Source organism: Oncorhynchus masou, chromosome 12 (assembly GCF_036934945.1).
Source record: "Oncorhynchus masou masou isolate Uvic2021 chromosome 12, UVic_Omas_1.1, whole genome shotgun sequence".
NCBI lineage: Eukaryota > Metazoa > Chordata > Actinopteri > Salmoniformes > Salmonidae > Oncorhynchus > Oncorhynchus masou.
Window position 1 is genome coordinate 7,378,048 of NC_088223.1, and position 25,988 is coordinate 7,404,035.

At 43.7% G+C, this 25,988-nt stretch overlaps 1 protein-coding gene across 1 annotated transcript in view; it reads left to right on the top strand.

The window, feature by feature from the left end:
* Positions 1–80: 80 nt before the first annotated feature.
* LOC135549022 (hippocalcin-like protein 4) overlaps positions 81–25,988 on the top strand; it is a 41,468-nt gene continuing 15,560 nt past the window's right edge. Inside the window, exon 1 of the mRNA XM_064979092.1 lies at positions 81–251. The gene's annotated coding sequence lies outside the window, so the exon portion shown is untranslated. The remainder of the gene's footprint in view (positions 252–25,988) is intronic.

Consider the following 25,988-nt stretch of genomic DNA (forward strand, 5'->3'; position numbering starts at 1 on the left):
CGCTCCCCAATCGGCGCTGGCATGAGGCGGTCCTTAGTCAAATGTTTTGACGAAGAGGACACATGCATTCATTCATTTTCACTGAACGGAACGTAGAGAGCGAACGACGGAGTGAGGCAACGGGGAAACTTGATGATTTGGAGTAGACTTCACTTGTTTCAGATCTTTTGAGAAATAATTGTAAGAGCATCGTAAAATAATTGATTTGTCTGTAAGGTTCTGAAGAATCGAGTTTTCAACATCATTTCAAGGTAAGAAAAGAGATAAACTCATTTTTTTACGAATAGTGTCTAGACAACTAAATAGTAATTTCTTGCGCAACGATGTTAATAAATGTGTAGTGGCATAATAATAATAATAATAATAATAATAGTCAAACCATGTTATAGGCGGATTATTATACCCAAGTCAAAGGAAGGACATAGTGACACGCGCGCGCTCGCGCGCACAAACACACACAATAACAAGGGCACGGGCAGCATGAGCGTTTGAAGCTTTCTTTGCGCGCATAATATCTATCTGTGTATCTCTCTCTCTCTCACACACACACACACACACACTCATTCTCTCTCTCGGGCTCAATTCAATTCAACAAATGCTTTATTGCCACCGTTGTCAAAGCAATGTATAGGATCTATCACATACATTTCAAATAAATAAATATGGTTAATGTATCAGTATGAAATGCACCCTCTCGTTTTCAAGAATGTAAAAAAAATATATATATGTGTTTGAGCAACAAAATTAGTAGATTTCAACAACAAAAAATGATCATATATGTCAAATAATTCACTCAAAAGAAAATCAACAATTGAGAAATGAAATCTACAATGTCTCACGTATGTGACATGGTGGGATCTACTTTCTTATATTATGATAGGCCAGGACATAATCTACAGATAGATCGACCGTCTATGTTATCCCCTAACAAAATGCAGATTTTCTTTTCAACGGCTCTCTCTCTCTCTCTCTTTCAATTCAACTCTCTCTCTCTCTTTCAATTCAACTATCTCTCTCTCTCTCTCTCCCTCTCTTTCAATTCAACTCTCTCTCTCCCTCTCTTTCCATTCAACTCTCTCTGTTTAACGGGAACGCGGTAACAGGTGCGTCTGATGGATTGCCATGGTGACAATACTTTAGCTCGCCCTTCCATGCACACTGACGGGAACATGAGCAGACATGTCGCCACTCGAGATGTATAAGATGACGTGAGATGTATGTCAGTCTGCCTCAGAGTAAGGACATAGAACACGGACATGAGAAACACACTGCTGAAATCCGTTTGAAATTAACTAAGCACCATGAGGCATGCTTCTGTGCTTTGATGTCCTTCATGCTTTAATGAACATTCCGAAAATAGCCATATTTATGGGTGTGTCCCAAAGGGAACCAGGTCCCCTATGTAGTGCATACCTTTTGACCAGAGCTCTATGTGCCCTAGTCAAAACTAGTGCACTATAAAGGGAATAGAGTGACATTTGGGATGCATCCTATAATGTCAATCTGGAACACTACAAGCTGGTAGTAGAGGTTGTAAGGGTAAATTAAGACAGAGAGAGACATTATCCTACTTGGCAGATAGAGAGAGACATTATTCTACTTGGTAGATAGTGAGAGACATTATTCTACTTGGTAGATAGTGAGAGACAATATCCTACTTGGTAGATAGTGAGAGACAATATCCTATTTGGTAGATGGAGATATACAATATCCTACTTGGTAAATAGAAAGATACAGTATGATACTTGGTAGATAGATATAGACAAATGCTACTTGATAGATAGTTATAGACAATATGCTACTTGATCGATAGAAAGATACAGTATGATACTTGGTAGATAGAGAGCGACACTATGCTACTTGGTAGATAGAGATAGACTATATCGTACTTGGTAGAAAGAGAGATACATTATCCTACTTGGTAGATAGTGAGAGACATTATTTTACTTGGTAGATAGTGAGAGACATTATTCTACTTGGTAGATAGTGAGAGACAATATCCTACTTGGTAGATAGTGAGAGACATTATTCTACTTGGTAGATAGTGAGAGACAACATCCTACTTGGTAGATAGTGAGAGACATTATTCTACTTGGTAGATAGTGAGAGAAAATATTCTACTTGGTAGATAGTGAGAGACATTATTCTATTTGGTAGATAGTGAGAGACAATATCCTACTTGGTAGATAGTGAGAGACAATATCCTATTTGGTAGATGGAGATATACAATATCCTACTTGGTAAATAGAAAGATACAGTATGATACTTGGTAGATAGATATAGACAAATGCTACTTGATAGATAGTTATAGACAATATGCTACTTGATAGATAGAGATATACAGTATATTACTTGGTAGATAGAAAGCGACACTATCCTACTTGGTAGATAGAGATAGACCGTATCCTACTTGATAGATAGAAAGATACAGTATGATACTTGGTAGATAGAGATAGATAAATTCTACTTGGTAGATAGATATAGACAATATATTCTACTTGGTAGATAGATATAGACAATATGCTACTTGATAGATAGAGATATACAGTATATTACTTGGTAGATAGAGAGTGACACTATGCTACTTGGGAGATAGATATAGACAATATGCTACTTGATAGATAGAGATATACAGTATATTACTTGGTAGATAGAGAGTGACACTATGCTACTTGGGAGATAGAGATATACATTATCCTACATTGGTAGGTAGGGAGAGACCTACATCCTACTTGGTAGACAGAGAATGACAATAATCTATTTGGTAGATAGACAAATACATTATCCTACTTGGTAGATAGAGAGAGACATAATCTTTCTTGGTAGACCGAGAATGACACATCCTACTTGGTAGATAGAGAGAGACATAATCTTTCTTGGTAGACCGAGAATGACACATCCTACTTGGTAGATAGAGATATACAATATACTACTTGGTTGATAGAGAAATACATATCCTACTTGGTAGATAGAGAGAGACAATATACTACTTGGTTGATAGAGAAATACATTATACTACTTGGTAGACAGAGGATGACAGATCCTCATTGGTAGACAGTGAATGACAAATCCTGCTTGGTAGATAGAGACATACAGTATCCTACTCTCTCGCTCTGTGCGTGCAGGTGTGCATGTCCAAGCCCTCACCGCCACTTAACCTCCGCTAGTGAGTCATGTCATTTTGTGGCACTACTTTTTGTGGCACTACATTTTGTGGCACTACTAAAAGGTGCACTTGAACATCGTGAAGCAGAGAATAGGTGCCACCAGCACCATTCAACCAGAGTAGAGGTGCTACCAGCACCATTCAACCAGAATAGAGGTGCTACCAGCACCATTCAACCTGAATAGAGGTGTTATCAGCACCATTCAACCAGAGTAGAGGTGATATCAGCACCATTCAACCAGAGTAGAGGTGATATCAGCACCATTCAACCAGAGTAGAGGTGATATCAGCACCATTTAACCAGAGTAGAGGTGATATCAGCACCATTCAACCAGAGTAGAGGTGATACCAGCACCATTCAACCAGAGTAGAGGTGATACCAGCACCATTCAACCAGAGTAGAGGTGATACCAGCACCATTCAACCAGAATAGAGGTGATACCAGCACCATTCAACCAGAGTAGAGGTGATACCAGCACCATTCAACCAGAGTAGAGGTGATGCCATCACCATTCAACCAGAATAGAGGTGATGCCATCACCATTCAACCAACTGAGAAAGTCAACCACTCAAATGTAAATGTTCTTTGTTGCTTTGAGGCAAGTCAGTAGACTGATGCAACTGAACCAATCACAAGTCCAGTAGTCTGGTGACAATCACAGTACAGTAGACCTATGAGAGCGATAGGTCTACTGCTATGGATCAGACAGTGACAGTGTCGATGTCATTGACCACTCACATGTGACAGGCCAAAGCGTATCATGGTCACGTTTATGTCGGAGAAATTGGCTGTGTGTGTTGCCATATTTCATTCACCGTATTGATAGTGCACTATTGTAGACACACGTATATGAATGGACACAATACTTGCTACCGGTCACTGGTTGAGTTTACGTTGCAGTCTCGTGCCGGTTCTCCTTGATTGATATACACTATATACACACTATATACACTACACTATACTATATACACACTATATATATATACACTATATATATATATATATACACTATATATATATATATACACTATATATATATATACACTATATATATATATATACACACTATATAAATACATTTTTTTTTATTTTACCTTTATTTTACTAGGCAAGTCAGTTAAGGACAAATTCTTATTTTCAATGACGGCCTAGGAACAGTGGGTTAACTGCCTGTTCAGGGGCAGAACGACAGATTTTGTACCTTGTCAGCTCGGTGATTTGAACTTGCAACCTTTCGGTTACCAGTCCAACGCTCTAACCACTAGGCTACCCTGCCGCACTATATATACACGCTATATATATTGTATATACAGTCGTGGCCAAAATGTCACGTTCTGACCTTTATTTCCTTTGTTTTGTCTTTATTTATTATGGTCAGGGCGTGAGTTGGGTGGGCAGTCTATGTTTGTTTGTTCTATATTTTGGGTATTTCTATGTTCGGCCTAGTATGGTTCCTTCACAGAATCACCCACCAACCAAGGACCAAGCGGCGTGGTAAGAGACAGCGACGACAGCAGCAGCAACAACAGCGGCCGGCATCACAGGACTCCTGGACATGGGAGGAGATACTGAACGGAGAGGGACCCTGACCACAGGCTGGGGAATATCGCCGCCCCAAAGCAGAGCTGGGGGCAGCGAAAGCTGAGCGGCGGCGATATGAGGAGGCAGCACGGCAGTTCGACAGGTACGAGAGGCAGCCCCCCCGAAAAATGTTTTTTGGGGGGAGGCAGACGAGGTGTGGGGCTAAGCCAGGTAGCAGACCTGAGCTCACTCCTCGTGCTTATTATAAGCTGCGCGTCACTGGTCAGGCACCGTGTTATGCGGTTAAGCGCACGGTGTCGCCAGTACGTGCCCATAGCCCAGTGTGCTATAGGGCAGCCCCCCGAGAGTGTCATGTTAGTGTGGGCATCCAGCCAGGGCGTATGGTGCCTGCTCAGCGTGTCTGGGCCCCTGTACGTCGTTTCGGGCCAGGGTATCCTGCGCCAGCTCTGCGTGCTGTGTCTCCGGGGCGCTGGGAGGGTGCAGTGCGTCCTATGCCTGCGCCCCGCTCGTGCCGGGCAAATGTGGGAGTGGAGCCTAAGGGAGAGGTGCGCGTAGTAAGCACTAGATCTCCCGTGCTTAGCCACAGCCCGGTTCAACCTGTGCCTGCACTCTGGAGGGTCTGGGCTAGCGTAGTTGTCCAACCTGGGGAAGTGGTGCCAAGGCTGCGCACCAGAGCTTCAGTGCTCCCCCACAGCTTGGTCCTTCAGGTGCCTCCTAACACCAAGCCTCCTGAAGGTCTCCCCAGCCTGGTGGTTCCTGTGGCAGCCCCACGCACCAGGCTGTCTCTTTGTCTCCTCCCTGCAGGTGGTCCTGTCTGTCCGGCACTGCTGCCGGAGTCTCCCGCCTGTCCGGCGCTGCTGCCGGAGTCTCCCGCCTGTCCGGCGCTACTGCTGGAGTCTCCTGCCTGTCCGGCACTGCTGCTGGAGTCTCCTGCCTGTCCGGCGCGGCTGCCGGAGACTCCCGCCTGTCCGGCGCTGCTGCCTGAGTCTGAGGCGCCAGAGCCCCTCAGCCCAGAGGCGCCAGAGCCCCTCAGCCCAGAGGCGCCAGAGCGTCCGCCCCTCTGTCCCGAGCTGCCCCTCTGTCCCGAGCTTCCCCTCTGTCCGGTGGGGTCATTGAGAAGGGTGGCCATGGTTAGAAAGCCATGGAGGCGGACTATAAGGCGGACTAAGACAATGGTGAAGTGGGGTCCGCGTCCCGCGCCAGAGCCGCCACCACGGACAGACGCCCACCCAGACCCTTCCCTATAGGTCAAGGTTTTGCGGCCGGAGTCCGCACCTTTGGGGGGGTACTGTCATGTTCTGACCTTTATTTCCTTTGTTTTGTCTTTATTTATTATGGTCAGGGCGTGAGTTGGGTGGGCAGTCTATGTTTGTTTGTTCTATATTTTGGGTATTGCTATGTTCGGCCTAGTATGGTTCTCAATCAGAGGCAGGTGTCATTAGTTGTCTCTGATTGAGAATCATACTTAGGTAACCTGGGTTTCACTGTGTGTTTGTGGGTGATTGTTCCTGTCTCTTTGTTTGCACCCGATAGGACTGTTAGGGTTTTCCCATTTCTTGTTTTATGTAGTCAGTTGTTCCTGTGTACATTTCTGTATTAAAAAGAACCATGGACACTTACCACGCCGCATATTGGTCCTCTGATCCTTTTCACCTCTCCTCTTCTAGAAGAAGAGGAGGAAATCCCTCACACAAAAGTTTTGAGAATGACACAAATATTAATTTCCATAAAGTTTGCTGCTTCAGTGTCTAGATATTTTTGTCAGATGTTACTATGGATACTGAAGTATGATACGTATCATAATATACAAGCATTTCATAAACTGTCAAAGGCTGTTTTTGACAATTACATGAAGTTGATGCAAAGAGTCCATATTTGCAGTGTTGACCCTTCTTTTTCAAGACCTCTGCAATCCACCCTGGCATGCTGTCAATTAACTTCTGGGCCACATCCTGACTGATCGCAGCCCATTCTTGCATAATCAATGCTTGGATGTTTGTCAGAATTTGTAGGTTTTTGTTTGTCTACCCGCCTCTTGAGGATTGACCACAAGTTCTCAATGGGATTAAGGTCTGGAGAGTTTCCTGGCCACGGACCCAAAATATTAATGATGTTTTGTTCCCCGAGCCACTTAGTTATCACTTTGCCTTATGGCAAGGTGCTCCATCTTGCTGGAAACGGCATTGTTCGTCACCAAACTGTTCCTGGATGGTTGGCAGGAGTTGCTCTCAGAGGATGTGTTGGTACCATTCTTTATTCATGGCTGTGAGTGATCCCACTCCCTTGGCTGATAAGCAACCCCACACATAAATGGTCTCAGGATGCTTTACTGTTGGCATGACAAAGGACTGATGGTAGCGCTCACCTTGTCTTCTCCGGACAAGCTTTTTACCAGATTGGAAAGGGATTTCATCAGAGAAAATTACTTTACCCCGGTCCTCAGCAGTCCAATCCCTGTACCTTTTGCAGAATATCAGTCTGTCCCTGATGTTTTTCCTGGAGAGAAGTGGTTTCTTTGCTGCCCTTCTTGACACCAGTCCATCCTCCAAAAGCCTTCGCCTCACTGTGCGTGCAGATGCACTCACACCTGCCTGCTGCCAATCCTGAGCAGGCTCTGTACTGGTGGTGCCCCGATCCCGCAGCTGAATCAACTTTAGGAGACTGTCCTGGCGCTTGCTGGACTTTCTTGGCCGCCCTAAAGCCTTCTTCACAACAAATCAAACGCTATCCTTGAAGTTCTGATGATTCGAAACATGGTTGATTTAGGTGCAGTCTTCTGGGTGTCTGTCTGTCTGTCTGTATGTCTGTCTGTCTGTTGTCTGTCTGTCTCTCTGTCTGACCTTGTGCATGTGTGTGTTTAGTTGTGAGGTGTGTGTTTAGTTGTGAGGTGTGTGTTTAGTTGTCAGGTGTGTTTAGTTGTCAGCTGTGTGTTTAGTTGTCATGTGTGTGTTTAGTTGTGTGGTGTGTGTTTAGTTGCCGGGTGTGTGTTTAGTTGTCGGGTGTGTGTTTAGTTGTCAGGTGTGTGTTTAGTTGTGTGGTGTGTGTTTAGGTGTCGGGTGTGTGTTTAGTTGTGAGGTGTGTGTTTAGTTGTGAGGTGTGTGTTTAGTTGTGAGGTGTGTGTTTAGTTGTGAGGTGTGTGTTTAGTTGTCAAGTGTGTGTTTAGTTGGCAGGTGTGTGTTTAGTTGTCAGGTGTGTGTTTAGTTGTGAGGTGTGTTTAGTTATCAGGTGTGTGTTTGGTTGTCAGGTGTGTTTAGTTGCCAGGTGTGTGTTTAGCTGTCAAGTGTGTGTTTAGTTGACAGGTGTGTGTTTACTTATCTTCTGTGTGATTAGTTGTCAGGTGTGTGTTTAGTTGTCAGGTGTGTTTAGTTGTCTGGTGTGTTTAGTTGCAAGGTCTCTTTAGTTGTCAGGTGTGTGTTTAGTTGTGAGGTGTGTGTTTAGTTGTCAGGTGTGTGTTTAGTTGTGTGGTGTGTGTTTAGTTGTGAGGTGTGTGTTTAGTTGTGAGGTGTGTGTTTGGTTGTCAGGTGTGTTTAGTTGCCAGGTGTGTGTTTAGTTGTCAGGTGTGTGTTTAGTTGTCAGGTATGTTTAGTTGTCGGGTGTGTGTTTAGTTGTGAGGTGTGTGTTTAGTTGTGAGGTGTGTGTTTAGTTGTGAGGTGTGTGTTTAGTTGTCAGGTGTGTGTTTAGTTGTGTGGTGTGTGTTTAGTTGTGAGGTGTGTGTTTGGTTGTCAGGTGTGTTTAGTTGCCAGGTGTGTGTTTAATTGTCAGGTGTGTTTAGTTGTTAGGTGTGTGTTTAGTTGTCAGGTATGTTTAGTTGTCGGGTGTGTGTTTAGTTGTGAGGTGTGTGTTTAGTTGTGAGGTGTGTGTTTAGTTGTCAGGTGTGTGTTTAGTTGTGAGGTGTGTGTTTAGTTGTGAGGTGTGTGTTTAGTTGTCAGGTGTGTTTAGTTTTCTTCTGTGTGATTAGTTGTCAGGTGTGTGTTTAGTTGTCAGGTGTGTTTAGTTGTCTGGTGTGTTTAGTTGCAAGGTCTCTTTAGTTGTCAGGTGTGTGTTTAGTTGTGAGGTGTGTGTTTAGTTGTCAGGTATGTTTAGTTGTCAAGTGTGTGTTTAGTTGGCAGGTGTGTGTTTAGTTGTCAGGTGTGTGTTTAGTTGTGAGGTGTGTTTAGTTATCAGGTGTGTGTTTGGTTGTCAGGTGTGTTTAGTTGCCAGGTGTGTGTTTAGCTGTCAAGTGTGTGTTTAGTTGACAGGTGTGTGTTTAGTTTTCTTCTGTGTGATTAGTTGTCAGGTGTGTGTTTAGTTGTCAGGTGTGTTTAGTTGTCTGGTGTGTTTAGTTGCAAGGTCTCTTTAGTTGTCAGGTGTGTGTTTAGTTGTGAGGTGTGTGTTTGGTTGTCAGGTGTGTTTAGTTGCCAGGTGTGTGTTTAGTTGTCAGGTGTGTGTTTAGTTGTCAGGTGTGTTTAGTTGTGAGGTGTGTGTTTAATTGTCAGGTGTGTTTAGTTGTTAGGTGTGTGTTTAGTTGTCAGGTATGTTTAGTTGTTGGGTGTGTGTTTAGTTGTGAGGTGTGTGTTTAGTTGTGAGGTGTGTGTTTAGTTGTGAGGTGTGTGTTTGGTTGTCAGGTGTGTTTAGTTGCCAGGTGTGTGTTTAGTTGTCAGGTGTGTTTAGTTGTGAGGTGTGTGTTTAATTGTCAGGTGTGTTTAGTTGTTAGGTTTGTGTATAGTTGTGAGGTGTGTGTTTAATTGTCAGGTGTGTTTAGTTGTTAGGTTTGTGTTTAGTTGTCAGGTGTGTGTTTAGTTGTCAGGTGTGTTTAGTTGTCTGGTGTGTTTAGTTGTCAGGTGTGTGTTTAGTTGTGAGGTGTGTGTTTAGTTGTCAGGTGTGTGTTTAGTTGTGTGGTGTGTGTTTAGTTGTGAGGTGTGTGTTTGGTTGTCAGGTGTGTTTAGTTGCCAGGTGTGTGTTTAATTGTCAGGTGTGTTTAGTTGTTAGGTGTGTGTTTAGTTGTCAGGTATGTTTAGTTGTCGGGTGTGTGTTTAGTTGTGAGGTGTGTGTTTAGTTGTGAGGTGTGTGTTTAGTTGTCAGGTGTGTGTTTAGTTGTGAGGTGTGTGTTTAGTTGTGAGGTGTGTGTTTAGTTGTCAGGTGTGTTTAGTTTTCTTCTGTGTGATTAGTTGTCAGGTGTGTGTTTAGTTGTCAGGTGTGTTTAGTTGTCTGGTGTGTTTAGTTGCAAGGTCTCTTTAGTTGTCAGGTGTGTGTTTAGTTGTGAGGTGTGTGTTTAGTTGTCAGGTATGTTTAGTTGTCAATTGTGTGTTTAGTTGGCAGGTGTGTGTTTAGTTGTCAGGTGTGTGTTTAGTTGTGAGGTGTATTTAGTTATCAGGTGTGTGTTTGGTTGTCAGGTGTGTTTAGTTGCCAGGTGTGTGTTTAGCTGTCAAGTGTGTGTTTAGTTGACAGGTGTGTGTTTAGTTTTCTTCTGTGTGATTAGTTGTCAGGTGTGTGTTTAGTTGTCAGGTGTGTTTAGTTGCCAGGTGTGTGTTTAGTTGTCAGGTATGTTTAGTTGTCGGGTGTGTGTTTAGTTGTGAGGTGTGTGTTTAGTTGTGAGGTGTGTGTTTAGTTGTCAGGTGTGTGTTTAGTTGTGAGGTGTGTGTTTAGTTGTGAGGTGTGTGTTTAGTTGTCAGGTATGTTTAGTTGTCGGGTGTGTGTTTAGTTGTGAGGTGTGTGTTTAGTTGTGAGGTGTGTGTTTAGTTGTCAGGTGTGTGTTTAGTTGTGAGGTGTGTGTTTAGTTGTGAGGTGTGTGTTTAATTGTCAGGTGTGTTTAGTTGTTAGGTGTGTGTTTAGTTGTCAGGTATGTTTAGTTGTCGGGTGTGTGTTTAGTTGTGAGGTGTGTGTTTAGTTGTGAGGTGTGTGTTTAGTTGTCAGGTGTGTGTTTAGTTGTGAGGTGTGTGTTTAGTTGTGAGGTGTGTGATTAGTTGTCAGGTGTGTGTTTAGTTGTCAGGTGTGTTTAGTTGTCTGGTGTGTTTAGTTGCAAGGTCTCTTTAGTTGTCAGGTGTGTGTTTAGTTGTGAGGTGTGTGTTTAGTTGTCAGGTATGTTTAGTTGTCAAGTGTGTGTTTAGTTGGCAGGTGTGTGTTTAGTTGTCAGGTGTGTGTTTAGTTGTGAGGTGTGTTTAGTTATCAGGTGTGTGTTTGGTTGTCAGGTGTGTTTAGTTGCCAGGTGTGTGTTTAGCTGTCAAGTGTGTGTTTAGTTGACAGGTGTGTGTTTAGTTTTCTTCTGTGTGATTAGTTGTCAGGTGTGTGTTTAGTTGTCAGGTGTGTTTAGTTGTCTGGTGTGTTTAGTTGCAAGGTCTCTTTAGTTGTCAGGTGTGTGTTTAGTTGTGAGGTGTGTGTTTGGTTGTCAGGTGTGTGTTTGGTTGTCAGGTGTGTTTAGTTGCCAGGTGTGTGTTTAGCTGTCAAGTGTGTGTTTAGTTGACAGGTGTGTGTTTAGTTTTCTTCTGTGTGATTAGTTGTCAGGTGTGTGTTTAGTTGTCAGGTGTGTTTAGTTGTCTGGTGTGTTTAGTTGCAAGGTCTCTTTAGTTGTCAGGTGTGTGTTTAGTTGTGAGGTGTGTGTTTGGTTGTCAGGTGTGTTTAGTTGCCAGGTGTGTGTTTAGTTGTCAGGTGTGTGTTTAGTTGTCAGGTGTGTGTTTAGCTGTCAAGTGTGTGTTTAGTTGACAGGTGTGTGTTTAGTTTTCTTCTGTGTGATTAGTTGTCAGGTGTGTGTTTAGTTGTCAGGTGTGTTTAGTTGTCTGGTGTGTTTAGTTGCAAGGTCTCTTTAGTTGTCAGGTGTGTGTTTAGTTGTGAGGTGTGTGTTTGGTTGTCAGGTGTGTTTAGTTGCCAGGTCTCTTTAGTTGTCAGGTGTGTGTTTAGTTGGCAGGTGTGTGTTTAGTTGTCAGGTGTGTGTTTAGTTGTGAGGTGTGTTTAGTTATCAGGTGTGTGTTTGGTTGTCAGGTGTGTTTAGTTGCCAGGTGTGTGTTTAGCTGTCAAGTGTGTGTTTAGTTGACAGGTGTGTGTTTAGTTTTCTTCTGTGTGATTAGTTGTCAGGTGTGTGTTTAGTTGTCAGGTGTGTTTAGTTGTCTGGTGTGTTTAGTTGCAAGGTCTCTTTAGTTGTCAGGTGTGTGTTTAGTTGTGAGGTGTGTGTTTGGTTGTCAGGTGTGTTTAGTTGCCAGGTGTGTGTTTAGTTGTCAGGTGTGTGTTTTGTTGTCAGGTGTGTTTAGTTGTGAGGTGTGTGTTTAATTGTCAGGTGTGTTTAGTTGTTAGGTGTGTGTTTAGTTGTCAGGTATGTTTAGTTGTTGGGTGTGTGTTTAGTTGTGAGGTGTGTGTTTAGTTGTGAGGTGTGTGTTTAGTTGTGAGGTGTGTGTTTGGTTGTCAGGTGTGTTTAGTTGCCAGGTGTGTGTTTAGTTGTCAGGTGTGTTTAGTTGTGAGGTGTGTGTTTAATTGTCAGGTGTGTTTAGTTGTTAGGTGTGTGTATAGTTGTGAGGTGTGTGTTTAGTTGTCAGGTGTGTTTAGTTTTCTTCTGTGTGATTAGTTGTCAGGTGTGTGTTTAGTTGTCAGGTGTGTTTAGTTGTCTGGTGTGTTTAGTTGCAAGGTCTCTTTAGTTGTCAGGTGTGTGTTTAGTTGTCAGGTATGTTTAGTTGTCAGGTGTGTGTTTAGTTGTGTGGTGTGTGTTTAGTTGTGAGGTGTGTGTTTAGTTGTGAGGTGTGTGTTTGGTTGTCAGGTGTGTTTAGTTGCCAGCTGTGTGTTTAGTTGTCAGGTGTGTGTTTAGTTGTCAGGTGTGTTTAGTTGTGAGGTGTGTGTTTAATTGTCAGGTGTGTTTAGTTGTTAGGTGTGTGTTTAGTTGTCAGGTATGTTTAGTTGTCGGGTGTGTGTTTAGTTGTGAGGTGTGTGTTTAGTTGTGAGGTGTGTGTTTAGTTGTCAGGTGTGTTTAGTTGTAAGGTGTGTGTATAGTTGTCAGGTGTGTGTTTTGTTGTCAGGTGTGTTCAGTTGCCAGGTGCGTGTTTAGTTGTCAAGTGTGTGTTTAGTTGACAGGTGTGTGTTTAGTTTTCTTCTGTGTGATTAGTTGTCAGGTGTGTGTTTAGTTGACAGGTGTGTGTTTAGTTGCCAGGTGTGTGTTTAGTTGTCATGTGTGTTTAGTTGTCTGGTGTGTTTAGTTGTCTGGTGTGTTTAGTTGCAAGGTCTCTTTAGTTGTCAGGTGTGTGTTTAGTTGATAGGTGTGTGTTTAGTTGTCAGGTGTGTGTTTAGTTGCCAGGTGTGTTTAGTTGTCAGGTGTGTGTTTAGTTGTCAGGTGTGTGTTTAGTTGTCGGGTGTGTGTTTAGTTGTGAGGTGTGTGTTTAGTTGTGAGGTGTGTGTGTGATTAGTTAGTGTGTGTGTGATTAGTTGTGAGTTATGTGTTTAGTTGACAGGTGTGTGTTTAGTTGTGTGGTGTGTGTTTTGTTTTGTGGTGTGTGTTTAGTTTTGTTGTGTATGTTTAGTTGCCAGGTCTGTTTAGTTGCCAGGTGTGTGTTTAGTTTTCAGGTGTGTGATGCTGTCTGGTGTATGTTTAGTTGTCAGGTGTGTGATGCTGGCTGGTGTGTGTTTTGTTGTCCGGTGTGTGATGCAGGCTGGTGTGTGTTGAGTTGTCAGGTGTGTGATGCTGGATGGTTGTGTTTAGTTGTCAGGTGTGTGCTTAGTTGCCGGGTGTGTTTAGTTGCCAGGTGTGTGTTTAGTTGCCAGGTCTGTGTTTAGTTGTCAGGTGTGTGTTTAGTTGCCAGGTGTGTTTGGTTGTCTGATGTATGTTTAGTTTTCTGGTGTGTGATGCTGGCTGGTGTGTGTTTAATTGCCTCGTGTGTGATGCTGGCTGGTTTGTGTTTAGTTGTCAGGTATGTGATGCTGGTTGGTGTGTGTTTATTTGTCAGGTGTGTGATGCTGGCTGGTGTGTGTTTATTTGTCAGGTAGTGATGCTGGCTGGTGTGTGTTTAGTTGTCAGATGTGTAATGCTGGCTGTGCTGCCACTTGACAAAAGAGGCATAGTTCCAAATGTTATCCCTGGCCCTTGACTTTTGCCTTGTGTTGTTTCGTTACAGCCTTATTCTAAAATTAATGAAGTTAATAGAATCCTCATCGATCTACACACACTGCTTAATAATGACATCACAATACCCAATCATTACATCGCAATACCCCATAATGACAACACAATACAATAATGACATCACAATACCCCATAATGACATCACAATACCCCATTATGACAAAGCAAGGTTTTTTTTAATGTTTTAATGAAAATGTATTACAATTAATATAGAAAACAGAAATATAATATTTTCGTAAGTATTCAGACCCTTTGCTTTGAGACTCAAATTTTAGCTCAGGTGCATCCTGTTTCCATTGATCATCCTTGAGTTGTTTCTACAACTTGATTGGAGTCCACCTGTGGTAAATTCAAGTGATTGGACATAATTTGGAAAGTCACACAGCTTTCTAGTTAACTTGGGGGAACTGATGTTTATAAGACAGTGACATAGTGTGGGGTACTTTTCGGGCAAGTGTAGATCTCTGATAACGAATTGTTAGCATGAGTGTTTTACTATAATTATGAGTATTTTACTATAATTATGAGTGTTTTACTATAATGGCTATAATTACAGGGCATCTCTGAAACACTCTCCGGCGAATTAGAGGACACAAGGCCTGTGTCCTAAATGGGACCCTCTTCCCTATATCCTGCACTACTACACATAGGGCTCTGGTCATAAGTAGGGCTCTATATAGGGAATTGGGTTCCATTTGGTACATAAACAAAATAAGTAATAATTAAAACCATAAATAATATGAAACAATTGTATGGACAGATAAAATGTTGGGAGATGTTAGGCATGCTTAGCTACCGTAGAGAGACCTGGAGAGACATATCTCAGACAGAGAGACACACACACCCTCTCCCTGCGCTGTCCATCCCCTGTGTAAGTCTCCAGGCTCTACATGTAGGGTGATCTTAAATTAGATTGTTTGAACCGTCGCTGAGGTGGGCTCTGTTTCTATAGCGATGCATCCTTCCTCCTCTCTGTCTGTCTGTATCTCTCTCTCTCTCTCCCTCTCACTCCTTCTCTCTCTCTCTGTCTCTCTCTCTCTCTCTCGCTCCTTCTCTCTCTCTCTCGCTCCTTCTCTCTCTCTCACTCTCTCTCTCTCTCTCGCTCTCTCTCTCTCTTTCTCTCTGTCTCTCTCTCTCTCTTTTGTTAGAACAGGTCTCTCTCTGTTAGAACAGGTCTCTCTCTCTCTGTTCTTAGAACAGGTCTCTCTCTCTCTCTGTTGTTAGAACAGGTATCTCTCTCTGTTGTTAGAACAGGTCTCTCTCTCTGTTCTAACAACAGGTCTCTCTCTCTGTTGTTAGAACAGGTCTCTCTCTCTGTTGTTAGAACAGGTATCTCTCTCTGTTGTTAGAACAGGTCTCTCTCTCTGTTCTAACAACAGGTCTCTCTCTCTGTTGTTAGAACAGGTCTCTCTCTCTGTTCTAACAACAGGTCTCTCTCTCTGTTGTTAGAACAGGTCTCTCTCTCTGTTCTAACAACAGGTCTCTCTCTCTGTTGTTAGAACAGGTCTCTCTCTCTGTTCTAACAACAGGTCTCTCTCTCTGTTGTTAGAACAGGTCTCTCTCTCTGTTGTTAGAACAGGTATCTCTCTCTCTCTGTTGTTAGAACAGGTCTCTCTCTCTGTTCTAACAACAGGTCTCTCTCTCTGTTGTTAGAACAGGTCTCTCTCTCTGTTCTAACAACAGGTCTCTCTCTCTGTTGTTAGAACAGGTCTCTCTCTCTGTTCTAACAACAGGTCTCTCTATCTGTTGTTAGAACAGGTCTCTCTCTGTTGTTAGAACAGGTATCTCTCTCTCTCTGTTGTTAGAACAGGTCTCTCTCTCTGTTGTTAGAACAGGTCTCTCTCTCTGTTGTTAGAACAGGTCTCTCTCTCTGTTGTTAGAACAGGTCTCTCTCTCTCTTTTGTTAGAACAGGTTTCTCTCTCTCTCTCTCTCTCTCTTTGTTCTTAGAACAGGTCTCTCTCTCTCTCTCTCTCTCTGTTCTTAGAACAGGTCTCTCTCTCTGTTTTTAGAACAGAGAGTATCTGCAGAGAAGAATGGGAGAAACTCCCCAAATACAGGTATGCCAAGCTTGTAGCGTCATACCCAAGAAGAATCGATGCTGTATCGCTGCCAAAGGTGCTTCAGCAAAGTACTGAGTAAAGAGTCTGAATTCTTACGTAAATATTTTTTGCCTTGTCATTATAGTGAATTGTGTGTAGATTGATGAGAGAAAAAAACTATTTAATCAGTTTTAGAATAAGGCTGTAATGTAATAAAATGTGTAAAAAGTCAAGGGGTCTGAATACTTTCCCGTTGCACTGTATAAATATATTATGGATAGCCAGGGGCACACCAACACTCAGACATCATTTACAAACAAAGCATTTGTGTTTAGTGAGACCACCAGATCCGAGGCAGTAGGGATGTCCAAGGATATTCTCTGTTTAGTGAATCCTCCAGATCAGAGGCAGTAGGGATGACCAGGGATGTTCTCTGTTTAGTGAGTCCTCCAGATCAGAGGCAGTAGGGATGACCAGGGATGTTCTCTGTTTAGTGAGTCCTTCAGGTCAGAGGCAGTAGAGATGACCAGGGATGTTCTCTGTTTAGTGAGTCCTTCAGGTCAGAGGCAGTAGGCATGACCAGGGATGTTCTCTGTTTAGTGAGTCCTCCAGACCAGAGGCAGTAGAGATGACCAGGGATGTTCTCTGTTTAGTGAGTCCTCCAGATCAGAGGCAGTAGGGATGACCAAGGATATTCTCTGTTTATTGAGTCCTCCAGATCAGAGGCAGTAGGGATGACCAGGAATGTTCTCTGTTTAGTGAGTCCTCCAGATCAGAGGCAGTAGAGATGACCAGAGATGTTCTCTGTTTAGTGAGTCCTTCAGGTCAGAGGCAGTAGGGATGACCAGGGATGTTCTCTGTTTAGTGATTCCGCCAGGTCAGAGGCAGCAGGGATGACCAGGGATGTTCTCTGTTTAGTGAGTCCTCCAGATTAGATACAGTAGAGATGACCAGGGATGTTCTCTGTTTAGTGAGTCCTCCAGATCAGAGGCAATAGAGATGACCAGGGATGTTCTCTGTTTAGTGAGTCCGCCAGGTCAGAGGCAGTAGAGATGACCAGGGATTTTCTCTGTTTAGTGAGTCCTCCAGATCAGAAGCAATAGAGATGACCAGGGATGTTCTCTGTTTAGTGAGTCCTCCAGATCAGAGGCAGTAGGGATGACCAGGGATGTTCTCTGTTTAGTGAGTCCGCCAGGTCAGAGGCAGTAGGGATGACCAGGGATGTTCTCTGTTTAGTGAGTCCTCCAGATCAGATACAGTAAAGTGGCTCTTCCACTGATGTCAGAAGGTGAATTCACCAATTTGTAAGTCGCTCTGGATAAGAGCGTCTGCTAAATGACTTAAATGTAAATGTAAATGTAAATGACCAGGGATGTTCTCTGTTTAGTGAGTCCTCCAGATCAGAGGCAGTAGAGATGGCCAGAGATGTTCTCTGTTTAGTGAGTCCCCCAGATCAGAGGCAGTAGGGATGACCAGGGATGTTCTCTGTTTAGTGAGTCCTCCAGATCAGAGGCAGTAGGGATGACCAGGGATGTTCTCTGTTTAGTGAGTCCTTAGATCAGAGGCAGTAGGGATGACCAGGGATGTTCTCTGTTTAGTGAGTCCTCCAGATCAGAGGCAGTAGGGATGACCAGGGATGTTCTCTGTTTAGTGAGTCCTCCAGATCAGAGGCAGTAGGGATGACCAGGGATGTTCTCTGTTTAGTGAGTCCTCCAGATCAGAGGCAGTAGGGATGACCAGGGATGTTCTCTGTTTAGTGAGTCCTCCAGATCAGAGGCAGTAGGGATGACCAGGGATGTTCTCTGTTTAGTGAGTCCTCCAGATCAGAGGCAGTAGGGATGACCAGGGATGTTCTCTCTTTGGTGAGTCCTCCAGATCAGAGGCAGTAGGGATGACCAGGGATGTTCTCTGTTTAGTGTGTGAATTAGACCATTTTCCTGTCCAGCTAAGAATTCCAAATGTAATGAGTACTTTTGGGTGTTGGGGAAAATGTATGGAGTAAACTGTACATGAGTTAATTTAAGAATTTAGTGGAGTACAATAGACATATGGAGGGTAATGATAACTCAAAATAATGAAGTAGTGATTTAAAGTATTTTTACTTCAAGATGTGTTTGTATAATTTCAGACAATAGTTTTGAAAGCGGTGCTCCTGAGCCAAAAGTGGTCCTCATTTTTTGGTGTACAATGTCATCAAATTGTGTACTACATCATTCATGTCATATGATATGTCACATCTTGCAACAAATACAAATGGTACAAAATGTCTTTCGTACTATATGTTACAAAAAGGGGTTCAGCTTGAGATCCTGGAGTGCGTTTTAAGTACTGGTACTTAGTTTACACCTCAATATACGGTACCTAGTTTACACCTCAATATACGGTACTTAGTTTACACCTCAATATACGGTACCTAGTTTACACTTCAATATACGGTACTTAGTTTACACCTCAATATATGGTACTTAGTTTACACCTCAATATACGGTACTTAGTTTACACCTCAATATACGGTACTTAGTTTACACTTCAATATACGGTACCTAGTTTACACCTCAATATACGGTACTTAGTTTACAACTCAATATAAGGTACCTAGTTTACACTTCAATATACGGTACCTAGTTTACACCTCAATATACGGTACTTAGTTCACAACTCAATATACGGTACTTAGTTTACAACTCAATATACGGTACTTAGTTTACACTTCAATATAAGGTACCTAGTTTACACTTCAATATATGTTACTTAGTTTACACTTCAATATAAGGTACCTAGTTTACACTTCAATCTACGTTACTTAGTTTACACTTCAATATAAGGTACCTAGTTTACACTTCAATATACGGTACTTAGTTTACACTTCATTAGACGGTACTTAGTTTACACCGTTGCCGATAGCATCCAAACACCACATATTTCAGCCTGCAGAAACCCTGTGATATGTCTTAGCCAACTGAGAACCAATCTAATCATTGACACAACTCTGCTTAGATTGCCAGGTAGTAACTTAATTTAACTTTGGTTGTTTTGTTTACTAGTTTAGCGAGCCGGCTAACGCTGGTGCTGCTGCAGGCAACTACTGAGCTAGCCTAGCTAGATAGCTAGTTGGCTGTTAATAGTAAGTATTTATAAGTATTCATAGCTTCGTAATCGGTTAAATAGAACGACTCGTAGAATTGACAACCCTTCTCCAATTTGCTTTTCAGCACTCACATTGTGGCAATTCGGTGGACATCGCTTATGGGGAACTTTGGCATCTAGCTACACTACATGACCATAAGTATGAGGACACCTGCTTGTTGAACATCTCATTCCAAAATCATGGGCATTAATATGGAGTTGGTCCCCCCTTTGCCGCTATAACAGCCTCCACTCTTCTGGGAAGGCTTTCAACTAGATGTTGGAACATTGCTGCTATAACAGCCTCCACTCTTCTGGGAAGGCTTTCCACTAGATGTTGGAACATTGCTGCTATAACAGCCTCCACTCTTCTGGGAAGGCTTTCAACTAGATGTTGGAACATTGCTGCTATAACAGCCTCCACTCTTCTGGGAAGGCTTTCCACTAGATGTTAGAACATTGCTGCTATAACAGCCTCCACTCTTCTGGGAAGGCTTTCCACTAGATGTTGGAACATTGCTGCTATAACAGCCTCCACTCTTCTGGGAAGGCTTTCAACTAGATGTTGGAACATTGCTGCTATAACAGCCTCCACTCTTCTGGGAAGGCTTTCCACTAGATGTTGGAACATTGCTGCTATAACAGCCTCCACTCTTCTGGGAAGGCTTTCCACTAGATGTTGGAACATTGCTGCTATAACAGCCTCCACTCTTCTGGGAAGGCTTTCCACTAGATGTTGGAACATTGCTGCTATAACAGCCTCCACTCTTCTGGGAAGGCTTTCAACTAGATGTTGGAACATTGCTGCTATAACAGCCTCCACTCTTCTGGGAAGGCTTTCCACTAGATGTTGGAACATTGCTGCTATAACAGCCTCCACTCTTCTGGGAAGGCTTTCCACTAGATGTTGGAACATTGCTGCTATAACAGCCTCCACTCTTCTGGGAAGGCTTTCCACTAGATGTTGGAACATTGCTGCTATAACAGCCTCCACTCTTCTGGGAAGGCTTTCCACTAGATGTTGGAACATTGCTGCTATAACAGCCTCCACTCTTCTGGGAAGGCTTTCCACTAGATGTTGGAACATTGCTGCTATAACAGCCTCCACTCTTCTGGGAAGGCTTTCCACTAGATGTTGGAACATTGCTGCTATAACAGCCTCCACTCTTCTGGGAAGGCTTTCCACTAGATGTTGGAACATTGCTGCTATAACAGCCTCCACTCTTCTGGGAAGGCTTTCCACTAGATGTTGGAACATTGCTGCTATAACAGCCTCCACTCTTCTGGGAAGGCTTTCCACTAGCTGTTGGAACATTGCTGTGGGGACTTGCTTCCATCCAGCCACAAGAGCATTAGTTAGGTCAGGCACTAATGTTGGGGGCTAATGTTGGGCAATTAGGCTTGGTTCGCAGTCGGTGTTCCAATTCATCCCAAAGGTGTTCGATAGGGTTGAGGTCAGGGCTTTGTGCAGGCTAGTCAAGTTATTTTACACCGATCTCGACAAACCGCGTCTGTATTTACCTCTCTTTGTGCACGGGGCCATTGTAATACTGAAACAGGAAAGGGCTGTTGCCATAACGTTGGAAGCACAGAATCTTCTAGAATGTAATTGTATGCTGTAGTGTTAAGATTTCACTTCACTGGAGCAAAGGGCCAAGCCCGAACCATGAAAAACAAACTTTACAGTCGGCACTATGCATTTGTGCAGTCTTCTCCTGGTGTGCGTCAAACCCAGATTCATCCATGGGACTGCCAGATAGAGAAGCGTGATTTATCACTTCAGAGAGCACGTTTCGACTGCTCCAGAGTCCAATGGTGGTGAGCTTTACACCACTCCAGCCGACACTTGTCATTGCGCATTTAGGAATTTGGGCATGTGTGCGGCTGCCCGGCCATGGAACCCATTTCATGAAGCTCCTGACGAACAGTTCTTGTACTGACATTGCTTCCAGAGGCAGTTTGAACTCTGTAGTCAATGTTGCTGTCAAGGACAGACGAGTTTTAGGCACTACGCGCTTCAGCACTCGGCGGTCCCATTCTGTGAGCTTGTGTGGCCTACCACTTTGCAGGCTGAACCGTTGTTGCTCCTTGACGTTTCCACTTCACATTAACCTCTAGCGTCGATCAATCCCGTATCCGGGAGCGTAATCATGGCCTCAAGCTCATTACCATAACGCAACGTTAACTATTCATGAAAAACGGCAAATGAAATGAAAGAAATATATTGGCTCACAAGCTTAGCCTTTTGTTAACAACACTTTCATCTCAGATTTTCAAAATATGCTTTTCAACCATAGCTACACAAGCATTTGTGTAAGAGTATTGATAGCTAGCATAGCATTAAGCCTAGCATTCAGCAGGCAACATTTTCACAAAAACAAGAAAAGCATTCAAATAAAATAATTTACCTTTGAAGAACTTCAGATGTTTTCAATGAGGAGACTCTCAGTTAGATAGCAAATGTTCAGTTTTTCCCAATAGATTATTTGTGTAGGAGAAATTGCTCCGTTTTGTTCATCACGTTTGGCTAAGAAAAAAATCCCGAAAATTTCAGTCATTACAACACCGAACTTTTTTCCAAATTAACTCCATAATATCGACAGAAACATGGCAAACGTTGTTTAGAATCAATCCTCAAGGTGTTTTTCACATATCTATTCGATGATAAATCATTCGTGGCAGTTGCCTTTCTCCTCTGAACCAAATGGAAAAGTGCACGCAGCTGGAGATAATAATGGCAATAATTTCGACGAAGGACACCAAGCGGACACCTGGTAAATGTAGTCTCTTATGGTCAATCTTCCAATGATATGCCTACAAATACGTCACAATGCTGCAGACACCTTGGGGAAACGACAGAAAGTGTAGGCTCATTCCTGGCGCATTCACAGCCATATAAGGAGACATTGGAACACAGCGATTTCCTGTATGAAATTTCATCTTGGTTTCGCCTATAGCATTTGTTCTGTGGCACTCACAGACAATATCTTTGCAGTTTTGGAAACGTCAGAGTGTTTTCTTTCGAAAGCTGTCAATTATATGCATAGTCGAGCATCTTTTCATGACAAAATAACTTGTTTAAAACGCTTACAGTTGACCAGGGCAGCTCAAGCAGGGCAGAAATGTTATAAACTGACTTGGAAAGGTGGCGTTTTATGACGGTGCCACTTTGAAAGTCACTGAGCTCTTCAGTAAGGCCATTCAATCGTCAATGTTTGTTTATGGAGATTGCATAACTGTGTTCTCAATTTTATACTTCTGTCACCAACTGGTTTGGCTGAAATAGCCAAATCCACTAATTTGAAGGGGTGTCCACGTACACTTGTATATATTAGTGTAGTTAGAAAATTTAAGCTGGCACTTTTGTTAGTCCTAACAACTAGGCTAGCTAGCTAGCTAACTAGTTCACTAGTTACCACAGGATGTTCTATAGACTTTCCATGCAATCTTTTGAGTTTTGTTTGTATTAGCTAGCAAGCTAGTTAGTTAGTTTTCTCACCTTGACTAGCTAGCTAGCTAAGTTACCTAAACTAAAGCTGGCAAATAGCTATGCTATGTTCTCTACTCATTAACTAACACGCTAGCTACCTTGGAGTACCTTTCTGTGAAGCTAGCCACAATAACAATTAGCCACAACAGTGTAATTTACAGTTCACCTTCATAATAAAAGTCCCTCATTGCAGGTGATGCAAATGGAGCACCCAGCATGTTAACGTTAGCTAGCTACATGCGTCAACACAAACTATGAGGAACATTAGTTCCTTTTCAATCGAGCTAAACATTAACTGACTTACTATTGTGAGCGAAGATAGGCCCAGATATTTCCATTGACGTGTAAATGAGAAGCAGCTGGTTGGAGTTTCACCCAAATATGGTGAGGAGAGGAAGGTCAGTGTCTATGGTGGGGAGAGGAAGGTCAGTGTATATGGTGGGGAGAGGAAGGAGAGGAAGGTCAGTGTATATGGTGGGGAGAGGAAGGAGAGGAAGGTCAGTGTCAATGGTGGGGAGAGGAAGGTCAGTGTCAATGGTGGGGAGAGGAAGGTCAGTGTCTATGGTGGGGAGAGGAAGGTCAGTGTCTATGGTGGGGAGAGGAAGGTCAGTGTATATGGTGGGGAGAGGAAGGTCAGTGACTATGGTGGGGAGAGGAATGTCAGTGTCTATGGTGGGCAGAGGAAGGTCAGTGTCTATGGTGAGGAGAGGACGGTCAGTGTATATGGTGGGGAGAGAAAGGTCAGTGTATATGGTGGGGAGAGGAAGGTCAGTGTCTATGGTGGGGAGAGGAAGGCCAGTGTCTATGGTGAGGAGAGGAAGGTCAGTGTATATGGTGGGGAGAGGAAGGTCAGTGTATATGGTAGGGAGAGGAAAGAGAGGAAGGTCAGTGTCTATGGTGGGGAGAGGAAGGAGAGGAAGATCAGTGTATATGGTGGGGAGAGGAAGGTCAGTGTCCATGGTGGGGAGAGGAAGCTCAGTGTCTATGGTGAGGAGAGGAAGATCAGTGTATATGGTGGGGAGAGGAAGGTCAGTGTATATGGTGGGGAGAGGAAGGTCAGTGTCTATGGTGGGGAGAGGAAGGTCAGTGTATATGGTTGGGAGAGGAAGGTCAGTGTCCATGGAGAGAAGAGGAAGGAGAGGAAGGTCAGTGTCTATGGTGGGGAGAGGAAGGTCAGTGTATATGGTGGGGAGACGAAGGTCAGTGTCTATGGTGAGGAGAGGAAGGTCAGTGTATATGGTGGGGAGACGAAGGTCAGTGTATATGGTGGGGAGAGGAAGGAGAGGAAGGTCAGTGTCTATGGTGGGGAGAGGAAGGTCAGTGTATATGGTGGGGAGACGAAGGTCAGTGTATATGGTAGGGAGAGGAAGAAGAGGAAGGTCAGTGTCTATGGTGGGGAGAGGAAGGTCAGTGTCTATGGTGGGGAGAGGAAGGAGAGGAAGGTCAGTGTCTATGGTGGGGAGAGGAAGATCAGTGTATATGGTGGGGAGAGGAAGGTCAGTGTATATGGTGGGGAGAGGAATGAGAGGAAGGTCAGTGTTTATGGTGGGGAGAGGAAGGAGAGGAAGGTCAGTGTCTATGGTGGGGAGAGGAAGGTCAGTGTCTATGGTGGGGAGAGGAAGGTCAGTGTCTATGGTTGGGAGAGGAAGATCAGTGTATATGGTGGGGAGAGGCAGGTCAGTGTCTATGGTGGGGAGAGGAAGGTCAGTGTCTATGGTTGGGAGAGGAAGATCAGTGTATATGGTGGGGAGACGAAGGTCAGTGTCTATGATAGGGAGAGGAAGTAGAGGAAGGTCAGTGTCTATGGTGGGGAGAGGAAGGAGAGGAAGGTCAGTGTCTATGGTGGGGAGAGGAAGGAGAGGAATGTCAGTGTCTATGGTGGGGAGAGGAAGGTCAGTGTCTATGGTGGGGAGAGGAAGGTCAGTGTATATGGTGGGGAGACGAAGGTCAGTGTATATGGTAGGGAGAGGAAGAAGAGGAAGGTCAGTGTCTATGGTGTGGAGAGGAAGGAGAGGAAGATCAGTGTCTATGGTGGGGAGAGGAAGGAGAGGAAGGTCAGTGTCTATGGTGGGGAGAGGAAGGAGAGGAAGGTCAGTGTCTATGGTGGGGAGAGGAAGGAGAGGAAGGTCAGTGTCTATGGTGGGGAGAGGAAGGTCAGTGTCTATGGTTGGGAGAGGAAGATCAGTGTATATGGTGGGGAGAGGAAGGAGAGGAACGTCAGTGTCTATGGTGGGGAGACGAAGGTCAGTGTCTATGGTGGGGAGAGGAAGGAGAGGAAGGTCAGTGTCTATGGTGGGGAGAGGAAGGAGAGGAAGGTCAGTGTCTATGGTGGGGAGAGGAAGATCAGTGTATATGGTGGGGAGAGGCAGGTCAGTGTCTATGGTGGGGAGACGAAGGTCAGTGTATATGGTGGGGAGACGAAGGTCAGTGTCTATGGTGGGGAGAGGAAGGTTAGTGTATATGGTGCGGAGAGGAAGGTCAGTGTATATGGTGGGGAGAGGAAGGAGAGGAAGGTCAGTGTCTATGGTGAGGAGAGGAAGGTCAGTGTCTATGGTGGGGAGAGGAAGGAGAGGAAGGTCAGTGTCTATGGTGAGGAGATGAAGGAGAGGAAGGTCTACTCACTAGTCTCTACTATCTAAGCTACTCACTAGTCTATGCTATCTAGGCTACTCACTAGTCTATGCTATCTAGGCTACTCACTAGTCTCTACTATCTAAGCTACTCACTAGTCTATGCTATCTAGGCTACTCACTAGTCTCTACTATCTAAGCTAATCACTAGTCTCTACTATCTAGGCTACTCACTAGTCTCTACTATCTAAGCTACTCAGTAGTCTCTACTATCTAGTCTACTCACTAGTCTCTAATAACTAAGCTACTCACTAGTCTCTACTATCTAGGCTACTCACTAGTCTCTACTATCTAAGCTACTCACTAGTCTCTACTATCTAGGCTACTCACTAGTCTCTACTATCTAGGCTACTCACTAGTCTCTACTATCTAGGCTACTCACTAGTCTCTACTATCTAGGCTACTCACTAGTCTCTACTATCTAGGCGACTCACTAGTCTCTACTATCTAGGCTACTCACTAGTCTCTACTCTCTTTGCTACTCACTAGTCTCTAATATCTAGGCTACTCACTAGTCTCTTCTATCTAAGCTACTCACTAGTCTCTACTCTCTAGGCTACTCACTGGTCTCAACTATCTAAGCTACTCAGTAGTCTCTACTATCTAAGCTACTCACTAGTCTCTACTATCTAGGCTACTCACTAGTCTCTACTATCTAAGCTACTCACTAGTCTCTACTCTCTAGGCTACTCACTAGTCTCTACTATCTAAGCTACTCAGTAGTCTCTACTATCTAGTCTACTCACTAGTCTCTAATAACTAAGCTACTCACTAGTCTCTACTATCTAGGCTACTCACTAGTCTCTACTATCTAAGCTACTCACTAGTCTCTACTATCTAGGCTACTCACTAGTCTCTACTATCTAGGCTACTCACTAGTCTCTACTATCTAGGCTACTCACTAGTCTCTACTATCTAGG